The 16,671-nt window shown below is 39.1% G+C and overlaps 1 non-coding gene across 1 annotated transcript; it reads right to left on the bottom strand.

Annotated features, from left to right (window-relative positions):
• Positions 1 to 6,354: 6,354 nt before the first annotated feature.
• On the bottom strand, positions 6,355 to 6,463 carry LOC148849135 (small nucleolar RNA R71). The gene has a single exon (XR_016101571.1). It is a non-coding gene; the product is annotated as a small nucleolar RNA R71 (small nucleolar RNA).
• Positions 6,464 to 16,671: the final 10,208 nt, after the last annotated feature.

Below are 16,671 nucleotides of genomic sequence, written 5' to 3'. Positions count from 1 at the left end.
TGTTAGCAGTAATATTTGCACTTGATAAGTTTCGTTCATATCTGATATTATCCAAGGTTGTTGTCCACACAGATCACTCGGCATTAAGGCACTTGCTTACCAAGCAAAACTCAAAACCAAGACTGATCAGGTGGATCCTTTTATTGCAAGAGTTTGACATTGAGATTAGAGACCTGAAGGGTGCTGCAAACCTGGCTGCTGACCATCTCTCCCGGTTGGACACGGTAAGCTCAAAAGAGGAGATAACCAGCAACATTCGAGAAGAATTTCCGGATGAGCAGTTGTACTCAATACAGAAATACTCATATCCTTGGTATGCTGATTTTGCTAATTATCTAGCTGCACAAGTCCTTCCTCCTAACCTTTCATATCAACAGAAAAAGAAATTCTTTTCTGATGTAAAATACTATCTATGGGAGGAACCCTTTTTGTATAAATTGTGTGCAGATCAGATCATAAGGAGATGTGTCCCCGAGGAGGAGATGGAGTCGGTACTCCAATTTTGCCATGATAAAGAAGCAGGAGGTCATTTTGGAGCTAGTCGCACGGCAGCCAAGGTTTTGCAATCAGGTTTTTATTGGCCCACACTCTTCAAAGATGCCCATCGGTATGTGTCCACATGTGACAAATGCCAAAGATCGGGAAACATTTCCCGACGGAATGAAATGCCCCTTTCCAATATTTTAATCTGTGAAATCTTTGATGTTTGGGGTATAGATTTCATGGGACCTTTCCCGAATTCTTTTGGGAATAAGTACATCCTCGTTGCAGTTGACTATGTATCCAAATGGGTAGAAGCCATGGCTTTACCCACAAATGACTCAAGAAGGGTAGTACACTTCCTAAAGAAGCTATTCTCCCGATTTGGCACTCCGCGAGCTATAATTAGTGATAGGGGAACTCACTTCTGCAATAGCCAATTTGAGAGGTTAATGCAGAAATATGGAATTACACATAAATTAGCTACCCCTTATCACCCTCAAACCAGTGGCCAAGTGGAGTTGGCTAACAGGGAACTCAAAAGAATTCTGGAAAAGACCGTAGCATCCACCAGAAAAGATTGGTCCATCAAATTAGATGATGCATTATGGGCATACAGAACTGCATTTAAGACACCTATTGGCATGTCCCCCTACAGATTGGTCTTTGGTAAAGCATGCCATTTACCAGTTGAATTGGAACACAAGGCCTATTGGGCTCTTAAATTCTTAAATTTTGACATTCAGGCCACAGGGGCTAAAAGGCGGTTGCAATTGAATGAATTGGATGAATTCAGACTTACCACCTATGAGAATGCCAAAGTTTATAAAGAAAGAATAAAAAACTGGCATGATAAGAACTTGCTGAGACGGGACTTTTATGTAGGCCAACAGGTATTGTTATATAATTCCCGTCTCCGCTTGTTTCCAGGTAAGCTGAGATCCAGGTGGTCTGGACCCTTTACCATTTCACAGGTTTTTCCCCATGGGGCTATAGAACTCACCCACCCAGTTCAGGGCACGTTTAAAGTAAATGGTCAGCGCTTGAAACCATATTTAATGGGCAGTACTGTACCCCCTCCATCCACTGTTTATCTAGATAACCAATAATCTCTTATGCCTGCTCATGAACAAGTTAAGGAATCTTTTTGTCATTTATCTTTTTAGAATATTAGTTAGTAAAATAAAGATCTTTTTCTCAAAATTCCAATTCTTTAAGGACTCAGTTCATCATTTTCTTTTCTTCAGTTTGCTCTAGCAAGTGTGACTCCCTAACACTACGAACATTGAGGACAATGTTCATCTCAAGTGTGGGGGAGTGAGCCCGAGGCTAGGGTATGGGGGTTGAAACCATGCACCTCATGCACCCCAACACACATATGCAAGCAATGACATCACAAAAAAAAAAAAAAAAAAAACAAAAAAAAAAAAAAGACTGGAACCCCTCAAGTTCATTACTATTTATTTGATGATTTTTTTTAAGAAGGAATTCAATGAGTTGAGGGAGACTGATGTACTTGTTAAGTTTTTATTCTTGTGAATGACCCAATTTGATTTATGCAGGAGAAAAGGGGAGCTGAATATGCCTTTCAGCATGACTAGCCCTAACTTCCTTCATGTGTATGGAAGCCCTTGATTTCATTGTTAATGGTCAAGAGAGCTAGTGCACATCTGAAGTGCTAATTCTTGAGGTTCAATAATTGCAAAGAAGGACAAAAGCCCAAATTGACTCCGCTATTCTGAGCTGAATAGTAAAACTAGCAGCTTAGAACATGAGTCCTATTTACCTACCTCAAACAAGTGACCAGTGTGAGATGGAACATAAGATGCACTCACACCAAAAAAAAAAAAAAAAAAAAAAAAAAAAAAAAAAAAAAAAAAAGAGAGAGAAAAGTGTGAGATGGAGCATAAAATGCACTCACACCGAAAAGAAAAAAAAGAAAAAAAAAAAAAGGTGAGATGGAGCATAAAATGCACTCACCCTTAGAAATAAGTAATTGTGGTGACAATCGAGGTTCAAAGGGGCACTCTAAAGTTGAACTCTCATTGAGATTTAGTTACAGATGTGAAACTCAGTGAAATTTGATTATTAACCTTGAAGAATTAAAGAGCTGATTTATATATGAATTAGGAGTGAAGGCTAGACTATGATGAAATTCATATTCTCCTTTCCTCGGATCTGATACATATCTTAAATGGTAATTTACAAGAATAAGAGTTAAGCACTTACAAAAGTTCCTCGACTACTCAATGCATTTCTATCTTAAAAAGTTCACCAGGTAAATGGTGAGAACAGAAGGGGGGAATGTTAAGTTTATGGCTGATGTCTTTGCTTGAGGACAAGCAAAAGCTTAAGTGTGGGGGTATTTGATGAACTTACAATTTATCTATATTTTATGAGGTTTTTGCATGAAATTTTATAATGGTTTAATTAAATTTTTGCCGTATTTTAGCTTGATTGCAAGAAAGATTTCAGGGGGAGCCAAATCAACAAAAAGAAGGCAAAAGCAAGAAAAGAAAACCCAAAAATTTATCAAGTTCAGCCCGGCCCAGCCATGAGAGCAAGAGAATTTCATTCGGCCCAAGAAGAGCAAGTGAAACTCTTTGGAAAATCCAAGGGAAGAAGCCTAGCTATGAGGAGAATTCGGCCCAGCAAGGAAGGCCCATTTTTAGCCCAAATAACAGCCTAGAGTGTAGCCCACATGAGCTCAAAAGCAAGCTAAGTTGTAGCCCAAATAGCAGCCCAAAGGGAGCTAGGGGCGGCAACTTCTAGGAGTTTCTTGAAGAGAAGGAGGGAGCACTCTAGAAGGTTCATGAGGGGTGTAATACACCCCATTCTAGAGGCTTCAAGAAGGGGCAAGAGCCCCCTTGAAAAACTATATAAGGAGGCCTCTAGGAGGGGAGAAAGTTGTTCAATTGCTTGAGAGGAAGGCTCTCCCACTCTTAGAGGTTCGGCCACCTTGAGAGAAGAGAAGAGAAGAAGGCTAGGCGCAAGGAAGAAGAAGAAGAAGGGCTGAAGGAAGTTCAAGACAAGCAAGTTAGAAGAAGAAGGTGAGTTCGAATTGAGAGTTTGTGATTCAAAGATCTTCTGTAATAAATCATTTGTAGTTTCATTCTCTTTTGATTTGAATTCAGTTTCTTAGTTATATGTTCTTTCTTCTTTCTCCTTGTTTCCATTCTTCCTTGATGTATTTCAGCTTGTAAAATTTCAGTTCAGCAATCTAATTCTTTTTGATTCATTCAAATGGTCATGCATTGTATTTGAAGTTTCTTGAATAAGGGTGTGATTGTAGATTAATTTGGCCAACTAACCTTCAAAACTCAGATCTGAATTCTCAGATCTGAGATTGCAAGATCTGAATTGCTTGAAAGAGAATTCAGATCTGCAATTTTCAGATTGGGCGAATTAATCTACAGCTTGGAATTCCTAGAGTGCTTGAGAGAGACTCTAGGAATTCAGATCTACTATTCAAGAACTGAATTGAGTGCAAGGTTAGAGATAACTTGCACAATTCAGTTGGTGATCAATTCAGATTTGAATTGATGCCTTAGAAGTGTTTGAAGAAATGCATGCATGAGGATTAGATTCTTGCTAGAGATAGAAGAACCGTCACTCATGCATAGGATGAACATGCGCTTGAGAGAGGCTGTTCATGACCTTGGGGTTTCACCAAACCAAGGCTCAATCATGATTCATTCGAATGATCCAAATTGATAGATTGCTGAATTCTGAGATTGACATTTACTGCTTACTCTTCTAACCTGAATTGAAGGCAATTGGACCAATGATTTAGATAGATTTTAATTTAGGATTTCTTAGCTTTCATTAGAGTTTTGATTTATTTGTTGATCAGATAAGAAATGTTCAATTTAGTATTGGTAATTGTTTCCTAAATCCTCGTGGGAACGATACTTCACTCACTACTTTATTACTTGAACGGCTAGTGCACTTGCTAGTGTCACAATGAGCCACACATCACAGATCTGAACTGGGACTGTGAACAGAGCAGGATAGAGGGCAGACTTGTACTATGATTTTTTTTTTTTGAGCTGATTTGGTTGAGAAAAAGTGTGTTTATTCTGAGGAAAAGAATAGCATGAGAGCTTTCAGATCTGAACTTCAAATCTGACTTTCAGATCTGAAACTCAAATCTGAATTTCAGATCTGAAACTCAAATCTGCTAGATTCAGATCTGAGTTCAGCTAATTGCAGGTCTGCATTCTACTAGGTTCAGATCTGAGTTCATCTGAACTCAGACCTGAACCTACTCAATTATGACTGATATTTTGATACATCAGACTTGTCTCATGGCTGAAAATGTAGCAAAGAATGAAAGAAATTTGATGTGAACTGAGACTTGGGGTCAGATATGAGTTCAGTTGGTTGCAAATCTGCTAGGTTCAGATCTGAGTTCATCTGAACTCAGACCTGAACCTACTCAATCCTGATGAGAATTTGGCACCCCATTCACAATGTGAGATATCAGATTAGCTTCAGGGATCAAAGGGTAGCAAGGAATGAAAAATATTTGAAAGAATGATATGTAAGCCTTCAGATCTGAACCTCAGATTTGAGCTCAGCTAGTTGCAGATCTAAATGAATGTGGGTTCAGATTTGAGTTCATCTAAACTCAAACCTGAACCCACTCTATTCTGATGTGAATTCGGGTAGTATCAGCACCATTTGATGCATCAGACTTGCCTCATTGATGAAATATAAGCCATGAATGGTAAAATCAGATCTGAATTACATGAGAATCTGAGGCAGTATGAGTACATGATCTGAAATTTCTTTGAACTTGATGTTTTGTTATCTTTTAAATCTCTTGCACCCGATCTGAATTGATGTTTGGATTAGATCTCTTGCAACAGTTAACAATACCAAACATTGCAGATCTGATTTTTCAGGTCTTAGCAAGTGTTTGATATGCATAAGCTATACAGGTTTGGGCTTCAAATGTAGAGCTTAAATTCCTTAAACCAAGCCTAACTCTGATATCAGCCCTAACGCATCACAGATTTGGTAGATGTGTATTGCAGTGTATACCAATGAGTGTGTATGAGATATACAACTCAGATCTGAATTATTACTTGTTAATTTCTCTGGACTAACAATACCAAAGACTTGTAGATCTGAACTCAACTAAATTGGGTCTGAATTCAGATGTTGCAATCGATGGATGTAGATAAAGGAACCTTGAATAAGATGATTGGTTTAAATCTACTTTTAGTATAATCGGTTTCATTTATTCATGATAGGATGTAGGTTTTTGTATTCCAATAATTCGCTTTACATTTTCAGTGTGATAGGATTAGTTATTAATTTCTTTTGTGAATATTGGCCTTTTTATTGCTTTGACCTTAACAGTTTATGACAAGCAGACCTGAATTGGAAGAGATCCTTTACGACCCGGAGATTGAACAGACTCTCCGTGTCCATTTAAGAGCTGCTAGGCAAGTCAGACAAGAAGCACAAGAAGCTCAAGAAGCTCAAGAAATGGCTGAGCAGAGGACTATGATGGACTATGCCAAACCCACTCTCACTGGAGCTGCCTCCAGCATTATCAGGCCCAATATTGTTGCTAACAACTTTGAGATCAAACCTGCCATCATACAAATGATTCAAAACACGGTGCAATTCTGTGGATTGGCCCACTAAGATCCCAATGCACACATTTCTAACATTTTAGAAATTTGTGACACCTTCAAACACAATGGGGTAAGTGATGACGCCATTAGGTTGAGGTTATTCCCATTTTCTTTGAAGGATAAAGCCAAAGCATGGCTGAATTCATTACCGGCAGGATCAATAGCTACGTGGGACGAAATGGCCAGCCGTTTTCTCTCTACATATTTTCCCCCTTCTAAAACTGCTAAAATGAGGAATGACATCACTATTTTTTTTTCCAGTAAGAGGGGGAATCTTTATATGAGTCATGGGAACGATACAAGGAGCTGTTAAGGAGAGTTCCTCACCATGGCCTCCCCATTTGGCTGCAAGTGCAGACTTTCTATAATGGTCTTACTGACTCAAATAAGACCATATTAGATGCTGCAGCCGGAGGATCCATAAATAATAAAACTCCTGAGGTTACCCATGCACTTATTGAGGAAATGGCAGCCAACAACTATCAATGGCATTCGGAAAGAACTCAAACTAGGAAGCAACAAGGCTTGCATAATGTTGACACTTATACAGCACTATCTGCACAAATAGGAGCACTCAGTAAGAAAATAGATGAAATGCAGATAGCTGCCATGCATGTGCAGCCTCTTAATTGTGAATTGTGTGGGGGAGGCCACATCAGTACAGACTGCCAAGTTGGCAATCAGTTCAGACCATCTACTGAACAAGTTGACTATGTCAGCAATTCGTCAAGACAGCAGGGTTACCAGAGTCACCATACTTTTCATCCAGGATGGAAGGGACATTCAAACCAGTCCTGGCCAAATCAACATACTTCCAAGCCGTTCCACCAGACTTATCATCAGCCTGAACCAAAATCCAATTTGGAGGAACTGATGACAAAATTTATAGCAAGTGCAGAAACTAGGTTCCAGAACCAGGAAGCCTCAATCAAAAACCTGAAAAACCAAGTGGGCCAATTGGCACAATTAATCCCTTCCAAACTGCCAGGAACTCTTCCTAGCAACACTGAAGTGAATCCACGAGAGCAGGTGCAAGCTATTACCTTAAGGAGTGGAAAAGAGTTGCCCGAGGTAGAAAAGAAGAATTGGGCTGAACCCAAGGTAGAAACAAGCCATGGGACCGGACAACAAAAGACGGAACAACCAGAAGCACAACAAGGGATGCACCAGCAGCGACAAGTTCCATTCCCTAACAGGCTGAAGCAATAAAAATTGGAAAAGGAATTTGGTAAGTTTCTTGAAGAATTTAAAAGTTTACATATTAATATTCCTTTTGCTGATGCTTTAGCCCAGATGCCAAACTATGTAAGGTTTTTGAAGGAATTATTGGCAAACAAAAGAAAACTGGGAGATGTGGCTATAGTTGCTTTAAATGAGGAATGTTCTACTATCCTTCTGAACAAGCTGCCTCAGAAACTCAAAGATCCAGGGAGTTTCACTATTCCTTGTACCATTGGCAGTTTAAAGATTGAAAAAGCTCTATGTGACCTAGGAGCTAGCATCAATTTAATGCCATATTCTATCTTCAAGAAATTGGGGTTGAATGAACCCCAACCCACTAGAGTGGCATTACAATTGGCTGATAGATCCATTAGACATCCTAGGGGGATCATAGAAGATGTGTTAGTTAAAGTTGACAAATTCATTTTTCCAGTTGATTTCATTGTGTTAGACATGCAAGAAGATGTGGAGGTCCCGCTTATCCTAAGGAGACCTTTCCTGGCTACCGGGAAAGCAATGATTGATGTCCAACAAGGACAACTCAGCCTTAGGATACAAGATGAGGAGATAATTTTTAAAATGTCTGATGCTATGAAACATGCACCCTCTAGTGATGATTCTTGTTTTATGATTGATGCCATTGAATTGACAATTGATGAATGCTTCCAGGTAAGCAGAATAACTGATCCTCTTGAACTCTGCCTCCAGCAGGGAGAACTTGAAGAAGGAGAAAATGAATAAAAAAACCTCATGATAGCATACCTGAATGATAAGCCTCAATTCAAGGGAAAGGGATTTCTTAAATTAGAGAACTTAGGCAAATTGCCTGGACCATCAGGTATGCCATCACCCCAAGAACCCCCCACCCTTGAACTGAAGCAATTATCATCCCATTTAGAGTATGCTTTCCTTGAGGAACCATCATATCTCCCCGTGATAATTTCCGCAGCACTGAATCCCTTACAAAGAGAAAAATTATTAAGAGTGCTGCGGGAACACAAAAATGCTATAGCTTGGAAGGTAGAAGATATCAGAGGCATTAATCCATCAATCTGCACTCACAGAATTTTGATGGAAGAGGACAGCAAGCCTTCCGTTCAGCCCCATAGGCGCCTGAACCCCAACATTAAAGAAGTGGTAAAGGCTGAAATAATTAAGTTGTTAGATGCTGGGATCATTTATCCTATTTCTGATAGTTCTTGGGTAAGCCCTGTGCAAGTTGTGCCCAAGAAAGGGGGTATGACTATTGTTCCAAATGAGAAAAATGAACTCATCCCTACTAGAACCGTCACCGGATGGCGTTTGTGTATTGACTATAGAAAATTAAATGAAGCCACCCGGAAGGACCATTTCCCTATCCCATTTATGGACCAAATGTTGGAGAGGCTAGCTGGGCATGAGTATTATTGTTTCTTGGATGGATATTCAGGGTATAACCAGATACCAATTGCACCAGATGATCAAGAAAAGACCACTTTTTACTTGCCCATATGGAACCTTTGCATACCGAAGGATGCCCTTTGGGTTATGCAATGTCCCAGCAACCTTTCAGCGATGTATGATGTCTATATTTTCTGATATGGTTGAAAAATTTATTGAGATCTTTATGGATGATTTTTCAGTTTTTGGCTCTTCGTTTGATGCATGTTTGAATAATCTGGAACATGTGCTTACTAGATGCAAAGAAACACATCTTGTGTTGAATTGGGAGAAATGTCATTTTATGGTGCAAGAAGGCATAGTGCTTGGACACAAGATCTCTCAAAGAGGTATAGAAGTCGACAAGGCCAAGGTGGAGGCAATTGAAAAACTGCCATCCCCAACATCTGTTCATTTTTTGAGAAGTTTCTTAGGACATGTCGGATTCTATAGGAGGTTTATTAAGGATTTCTCAAAAATTGCCAAGCCATTATCTACCTTGCTTAAAAAAGAAGTGACTTTTGAATTTTCAACTAAATGCCTTCATGCTTTCAGCATCTTGAAAGACAAATTGATCCATGCACCTATCATGGTAGCACTAGATTGGACCCTCCCATTTGAATTAATGTGTGATGCGAGTGATTCTGCTATAGGAGCTATTTTAGGACAAAGAATGAACAAACATTTTCAGCCAATTTACTATGCTAGCAGAACCTTGACTAGACCCCAACTCAATTACACCACCACAGAAAAGGAGCTGCTAGCAGTAATATTTGCACTTGACAAGTTTTGTTCATATCTGATATTATCCAAGGTTGTTGTCTACACAGATCACTCAGCATTAAGGCACTTGCTTACCAAGAAAAACTCAAAACCAAGACTGATCAGGTGGATCCTTTTATTGCAAGAGTTTGACATTGAGATTAGAGACATGAAGGGTGCTGCAAACCTGGCTGCTGACCATCTCTCCCGGTTGGACAAGGTAAGCTCAAAAGAGGAGATAACCAACAACATTCGAGAAGAATTTCCGGATGAGCAGCTGTACTCAATACAGAAATACTCATATCCTTGGTATGCTGATTTTGCTAATTATTTAGCTGCACAAGTTTTTATTGTGTGCAGCTGTACTCAAACCCTTTTTGTATAAATTGTGTGCAGATCAGATCATGAGGAGATGTGTCCCTGAGGAGGAGATGGAGTCGGTGCTCCAATTTTTCCATGATAAAGAAGCAGGAGGTCATTTTGGAGCTAGTCGCACTGCAGCCAAGGTTTTGCAATCAGGTTTTTATTGGCCCACACTTTTCAAAGATGCCCATAGGTATGTGTCCACATGTGACAAATGCCAAAGATCGGGAAACATTTCCCGACGGAATGAAATGCCCCTTTCCAATATTTTGATGTGAAATCTTTGATGTTTGGGGTATAGATTTCATGGGACCATTCCTGAATTCTTTTGGGAATAAGTACATCCTCGTTGCAGTTGACTATGTATCCAAATGGGTAGAAGCCATGGCTTTACCCACAAATGGCTCAAGAAGGGTGGTACACTTCCTAAAGAAGCTATTCTCCCGATTTGGCACTCTACGAGCTATAATTAGTGATAGGGGAACTCACTTCTGCAATAGCCAATTTGAGAGGTTAATGCAGAAATATGGAATTACACATAAATTAGCTACCCCTTATCACCCTCAAACTAGTGGCCAAGTGGAGTTGGCTAATAGGGTACTCAAAAGAATTCTGGAAAAGATCGTAGCATCTGCCATAAAAGATTGGTCCATCAAATTAGATGATGCATTATGGGCATACAGAACTGCATTTAAGACACCCATTGGCATGTCCCCCTATAGATTGGTCTTTGGTAAAGCATACCATTTACCAGTTGAATTAGAACACAAGGCCTATTGGGCTCTTAAATTCTTAAATTTTGACATTTAGGCCACAGGGGCTAAAAGGCAGTTGCAATTGAATGAATTGGATGAATTCAGACTTGCCGCCTATGAGAATGCCAAAGTTTATAAAGAACGAATAAAAAACTGGCATGATAAGAACTTGCTAAGACGGGACTTTTATGTAGGCCAACATGTATTGTTATATAATTCCCGTCTCCGCTTGTTTCCAGGTAAGCTGAGATCCAGGTGGTCTGGACCCTTTACCATTTCACAGGTTTTTCCCCATGGGGCTATAGAACTCACCCACCCAGTTCAGGGCACGTTTAAAGTAAATGGTCAGCGCTTGAAACCATATTTAATGGGCGGTACTGTAACCCCTCCATCCACTGTTTATCTTGATAACCAATAATCTTTTATGCTTGCTCATGAACAGGTTAAGGCATCTTTTTGTCATTTATCTTTTTAGAATATTAGTTAGTAAAATAAAGTTCTTTTTCTCAAAATTCCAATTCTTTAAGGACTCAGTTCATCCTTTTCTTTTCTTCAGTTTGCTTTAGCAAGTGTGATTCCCTAACACTACGAACATTGAGGACAATGTTCATCTTAAGTGTGGGGGAGTGAGCCCAAGGCTAGGGTATGGGGGCTGAAACCATGCACCTCATTCACCCCAACACACATACACAGGCAATGACATAACCAAAAAAAGGCTGGAACTCCTCAAGTTCATTACTATCTATTTGATGATTTTTAAGAAGGAATTCAATAAGTTGAGGGAGACTGATGTACTTGTTAAGTTTTTATTCTTGTGAATGACTCAATTTGATATATGCATGAGGAAAGGGTAGCTGAATATGCCTTTCAGCATGACTAGCCCTAACTATCTTCATGTGTATGGAAGCCCTCGATTTCATGGTTAATGGTCAAGAGAGCTAGTGCACATCTGAAGTGCTGATTCTTGAGGTTCAATAATTGCAAAGAAGGACAAAAGCCCAAATTGACTCTGCTATTTTGACCTGAATAATAAAACTAGCAGCTCAGAACATGAGTCCTATTTACCTACCTCAAGTAAGTGACCAGTGTGAGATGGAGCATAAGATGCACTCACACCAAAAAAAAAAAAAAAAAGCAAAGTAAAAGAGAGAAAAGTGTGTGAGGTGGAGCATAAAATGCACTCACACCGGAAAAAAAGAAGAAGAAAAGGGTGAGATGGAGCATAAGATGCACTCACCCTTAGAAATAAGTAATTGTGGTGACAACTGAGGTTCAAAGGGGCACTCTAAAGTTGAACTCTCATTGAGATTTAGTTACAGATGTGAAACGTAGTGAAATTTGATTATTAACCTTGACAATTAAGGAGCTGATTTATATATGAATTAGGAGTGAAGGCTAGACTATGATGAAATTCATATTCTCCTTTCCTTGGATCTTATACTTATGTTAAATGGTAATTTACAAGAATAAGAGCTGAGCACTTACAAAAGTTCCCCGACTACTCAATGCATTTCTATCTTAAAAAGTTCACCAGGTAAATGGTGAGAACAAAAGGGGGGGAATGTTCAGTTTATGACTGATGTCTTTGCTTGAGGACAAGCAAAAGCTTAAGTGTGGGGGTATTTGATGAACCTACAATTTATCTATAATTTTTGAGGACTTTAGCATGGATTTTTATGCCAGTTTTATTAATTTTTGCCTTAATTTAGCTTAATGCTAAGAATAAGTTTCAGGGGTAATTAATCCAAGAAAATGAAGGAAAAAGGCAAGAAAAGAAGGTTCAAAAAGACCAAATCCAGCCCAGCCCAGTTGTGGAAGCAAGAGAGAGCACTTCGGCCCAAGAAGAGCAAGTGGATTCCTTGAGAAAACCCAAGAAAAAAAAGCCTAGCTAAGAATAGAATTCGGCCCAACAAGGAAGGCCCATTCTCAGTCCAAAAGAACAGCTCAATGTATAGCTATCATGTGCTAAGAGAGAGCCTAAGTGCAGCCTAAATAGCAGCCCTTAGGAGGCTTTCAAGAGAGCTCTAGAAAGCTCAAGAAAGGGGTGTAATACACCCCATTCTAGAGGATTCAAGAAGGGGCAAGAGCCCCCTTGAAAAACTATATAAGGAGGCCTTTAGAAGGGGGGAGAGGTGTTCAATTGCTTGAGAGGAAGGCTCTCCCACTCTTAGAGGTTCGGCCACCTTGAGAGAAGAGAAGAGAAGAAGGTTAGGCGCAAGGAAGAAGAAGAAGAAGGGCTGAAGGAAGTTCAAGACAAGCAAGATAGAAGAGAAGGTGAGTTCGAAATTGGGGGTTTGTGATTCAAAGATCATTTGAAGTACTCAACTGTAGTTTCGTTCTCCTTTAATTTGAATTTTGTTTCTTTGTTATATTTTATTTCTTCTTTCTCCTTCTTCCATTCTTCCTTGATGTATTTCAGCTTGTAAAATTTCAGTTCAGCAATCTAATTCTTTTTTATTCATTCGAATGATCATGAATTATATTTGGAGTTTCTTGAATAAGGGTGTTTTTGTAGATTAATTCGGATAACTAACCTTCAAAACTCATATCTGAATTCTCAGATCTGATATTGCAAGATCTGAAATGCTTGAAAGAGAATTCAGATCTACAATTTTCAGATTGGCCGAATGGATCTAAAGCTTGGAATTCCTAGAGTGCTTGAGAGAGACTCTAGGAATTCAGATCTACTATTCAAGAACTGAATTGAGTGCAAGGTTAGAGATAACTTGCACAATTCAGTTGGTGATCAATTCAGATTTGAATTGATGCCTTAGAAGTGTTTGAAGAAATGCATGCATGGGGATTAGATTCTTGCTAGAGATAGAAGAACCGTCACTCATGCATAGGATGAACATGCACTTGAGAGAGGCTGTTCATGACCTTGGGGTTTCACCAAACCAAGGCTCAATCATGATTTATTCGAATGATCCAAATTGATAGATTGCTGAATTATGAGATTGACATTTACTCTTTCAAGCAATTGTAGGAATTCCAAGCTGTAGATTAATTCACCCAATCTGAAAATTGCAGATCTGAATTCTCTTTCAAGTAATTCAGATCTTGCAATCTCAGATCTGAGAATTCAGATATGAGTTATGAAGGTTAGTTGGCCGAATTAATCTACAATCACACCCTTATTCAAGAAACTTCAAATACAATGCATGACCATTTGAATGAATCAAAAAGAATTAGATTGCTGAACTGAAATTTTACAAGCTGAAATACATCAAGGAAGAATGGAAACAAGGAGAAAGAAGAAAAGAACATATAACTAAGAAACTGAATTCAAATCAAAAGAGAATGAAACTACAAATGATTTATTACAGAAGATCTTTGAATCACAAATTCTCAATTCGAACTCACCTTCTTCTTCTAGCTTGCTTGTCTTGAACTTCCTTCAGCCCTTCTTCTTCTTCTTCCTTGCGCCTATCCTTCTTCTCTTCTCTTTTCTCAAGGTGGCCGAACCTCTAAGAGTGGGAGAGCCTTCCTCTCAAGCAATTGAACAACTTTCTCCTCTCCTAGAGGCCTCCTTATATAGTTTTTCAAGGGGGCTCTTGCCCCTTCTTGAAGCCTCTAGAATGGGGTGTATTACACCCCTCATGAACCTTCTAGAGTGCTCCCTCCTTCTCTTCAAGAAACTCCTAGAAGTTGCCGCCCCTAGCTCCCTTTGGGCTGCTATTTGGGCTACAACTTAGCTTGCTTTTGAGCTCATGTGGGCTACACTCTAGACTGTTATTTGGGCTAAAAATGGGCCTTCCTTGCTGGGCCGAATTCTCCTTCTTGCTAGGCTTTATTTTCTTGGGTTTTCTCAAGGAATTCACTTGCTCTTTTTGGGCCGAAGTGCTCTCTCTTGCTTCCACGACTGGGCTGGACTGAAATTGGTCTTTTTGAACCTTCTTTTCTTGCCTTTTTCCTTCCTTTTCTTGGATTGATTATCCCTGAACTTATTCTTAGCATTAAGCTAAATTAAGGCAAAAATTAATAAAACCGGCATAAAAATCCATGCTAAAGTCCTCAAAAATTATAGATAAATTGTAAGTTCATCAGGTACCAGTCGGCATAGTTTGGGCCCTTAAGCTTATTGTCATCCAAAAGCTTTGCAAATAGTCCATTTGCCATTTCTGATAAAAAAACAAACATTAGTCCACAACTAATTTGATTCATGTTATCTACATAGATATGACTTTTAATCTATGTTCCATTTCCATTTATTCATTTATTAGATTTCCCTCCTCTCTCAGTGACAGAGATTGTGAATTGTCTCTGGAAATGTGGGAAATCACATAGGGTTCATGGAGCCAACTATTTCAGCTGCATAACCCTACCACCTTTCTATGAAGGATCATATCCACTCATCATATGAGCGATCCCTTTGGCCTCTATCAGATAAGGATCATTTCCATTTTAGGTTAAACCTTTCTATCCAGTGAGTGGTCACCCATCATATTCGTGAACGCCAAGGTACCATGAAAGAGTCTTCCATTTTCTGGTAAACACCACCCACATCGGTCTATGACGCTGATGATACTGAAAAGAACCCTATTTTTGTCCCCTAATTTTCATCTTTTTACATTACTTTAGAACTTAAATGAACTCATTACTCTTGTATTTTGATTCAGGGAAATAAAAAAGGCAATTGGAAGAAAACAGGGCAAATCGGGTGATTTTGCACAATTTCGGTGATAGTCAGTAATCTAGTCCTAACTCTCAATTCCGGACTCCGAATTGGACAATTCAAGATGCATTAGAAAGAAAAAAGGAAGGCCCACAACTTTTCTGTTTTGACAGATTCGACCCGAATTGAATACAAAAATGAGCCCGAAGTCGGAGCAAGTTCGCAGCCAGGCCCATTTCACAACTTAAGCCCAACTCGCAGAAGTACCTTGAAGTAGCCCAACTCGAATTCAAGAGTCAAGAGTCCAAATCTTGAATGTAATCTCCAAGGAGAGAGTCTTATAAGATCTAAAGTCTTGAATGTAATCCTAGAGAGATAAGAATATTGAGATTAGATCATTAGATAAGAGATATGATAGGATTAGTTCAAAGAAGATCAAGACTCCCTAAAGATTAGATGATCTCCTAGAAGGAGTTGGAAAACAGCCCTCTCCTTTGGCTATATAAAGAGGGGGGTGAACCAACTCTAGCATCACTCACTCCAAGATCCAAGAGATCACCAAGCAACTCAAGAAACTCAAGAGAGCAGTTCGGCCATGGAGAAGCAGAGCATGGAGGTTTCGTACATCATGAGCAGCTAAACTTCTTTTTTTGGTTCAAGGGGTAGGTTCGATTGTGCCATTGTGAGGTTCTGTAGTTAATTTATTTTCTTGCTTTTTAATTCAAGTATTCATTGATTCTTGAGCATATTTTCATTGGATGTTAATGTTAATTAGTCTGACAAACTGAATTAATGTTGATTTTCCTACTGCTATCCATGATTTCGGTGATCTGTAATTGTCATGAATAGTGGTACAAGTAGCAATTAGGTTTATATCTTTTTGGGTCAATTTCTCGTGACAGCCTTTGACCAATGTATTGACATGGTTTAACCTAAAAGGAATCGATGGAACAAGATTCACAAATCTTAATGCTATCACCAGTTAATATGGAACTCTATCGTACCTAGTTGAGTGGTGATAAGTGTTGTTCGAATGTTGGGTTTGGTCAACTAAATTTGGAAAACTCAAGGCTTATTATGGCTATCCTAATAAATTTAAGGTTAAATGCTTGAATTGCAAGATTTCCAAGGATACCTATGATCGATGGCCAATCGGCTAAACCGAACCCCTGAACCAGAATTCAGTAAGACTGATTTCTTTCTGATTGTTGAGTTTGCTATTGCTTTCTTATTCTTTTAAATTTTAGTTATTAAATTTTCCACTCAACTACTTTATCCATTCGGCTAAGAGATTACTGATTTGCTCCCTATGGGATTCGAACTAGTACCACTTTTTACTACAAATATTTGATTGTGGGACTAGTACTAATTTTGAGGGCTTTGACAACCCGTCAAAATTTTGGCGCCA

This window comes from Nelumbo lutea, chromosome 6 (assembly GCF_056320005.1).
Source record: "Nelumbo lutea isolate HS-2025 chromosome 6, American lotus-T2T, whole genome shotgun sequence".
Classification (NCBI taxonomy): Eukaryota; Viridiplantae; Streptophyta; class Magnoliopsida; order Proteales; family Nelumbonaceae; genus Nelumbo; species Nelumbo lutea.
The sequence above is the reverse complement of the archived record's forward strand: the minus strand, read 5'-3'. Positions and strand labels throughout refer to the sequence as shown.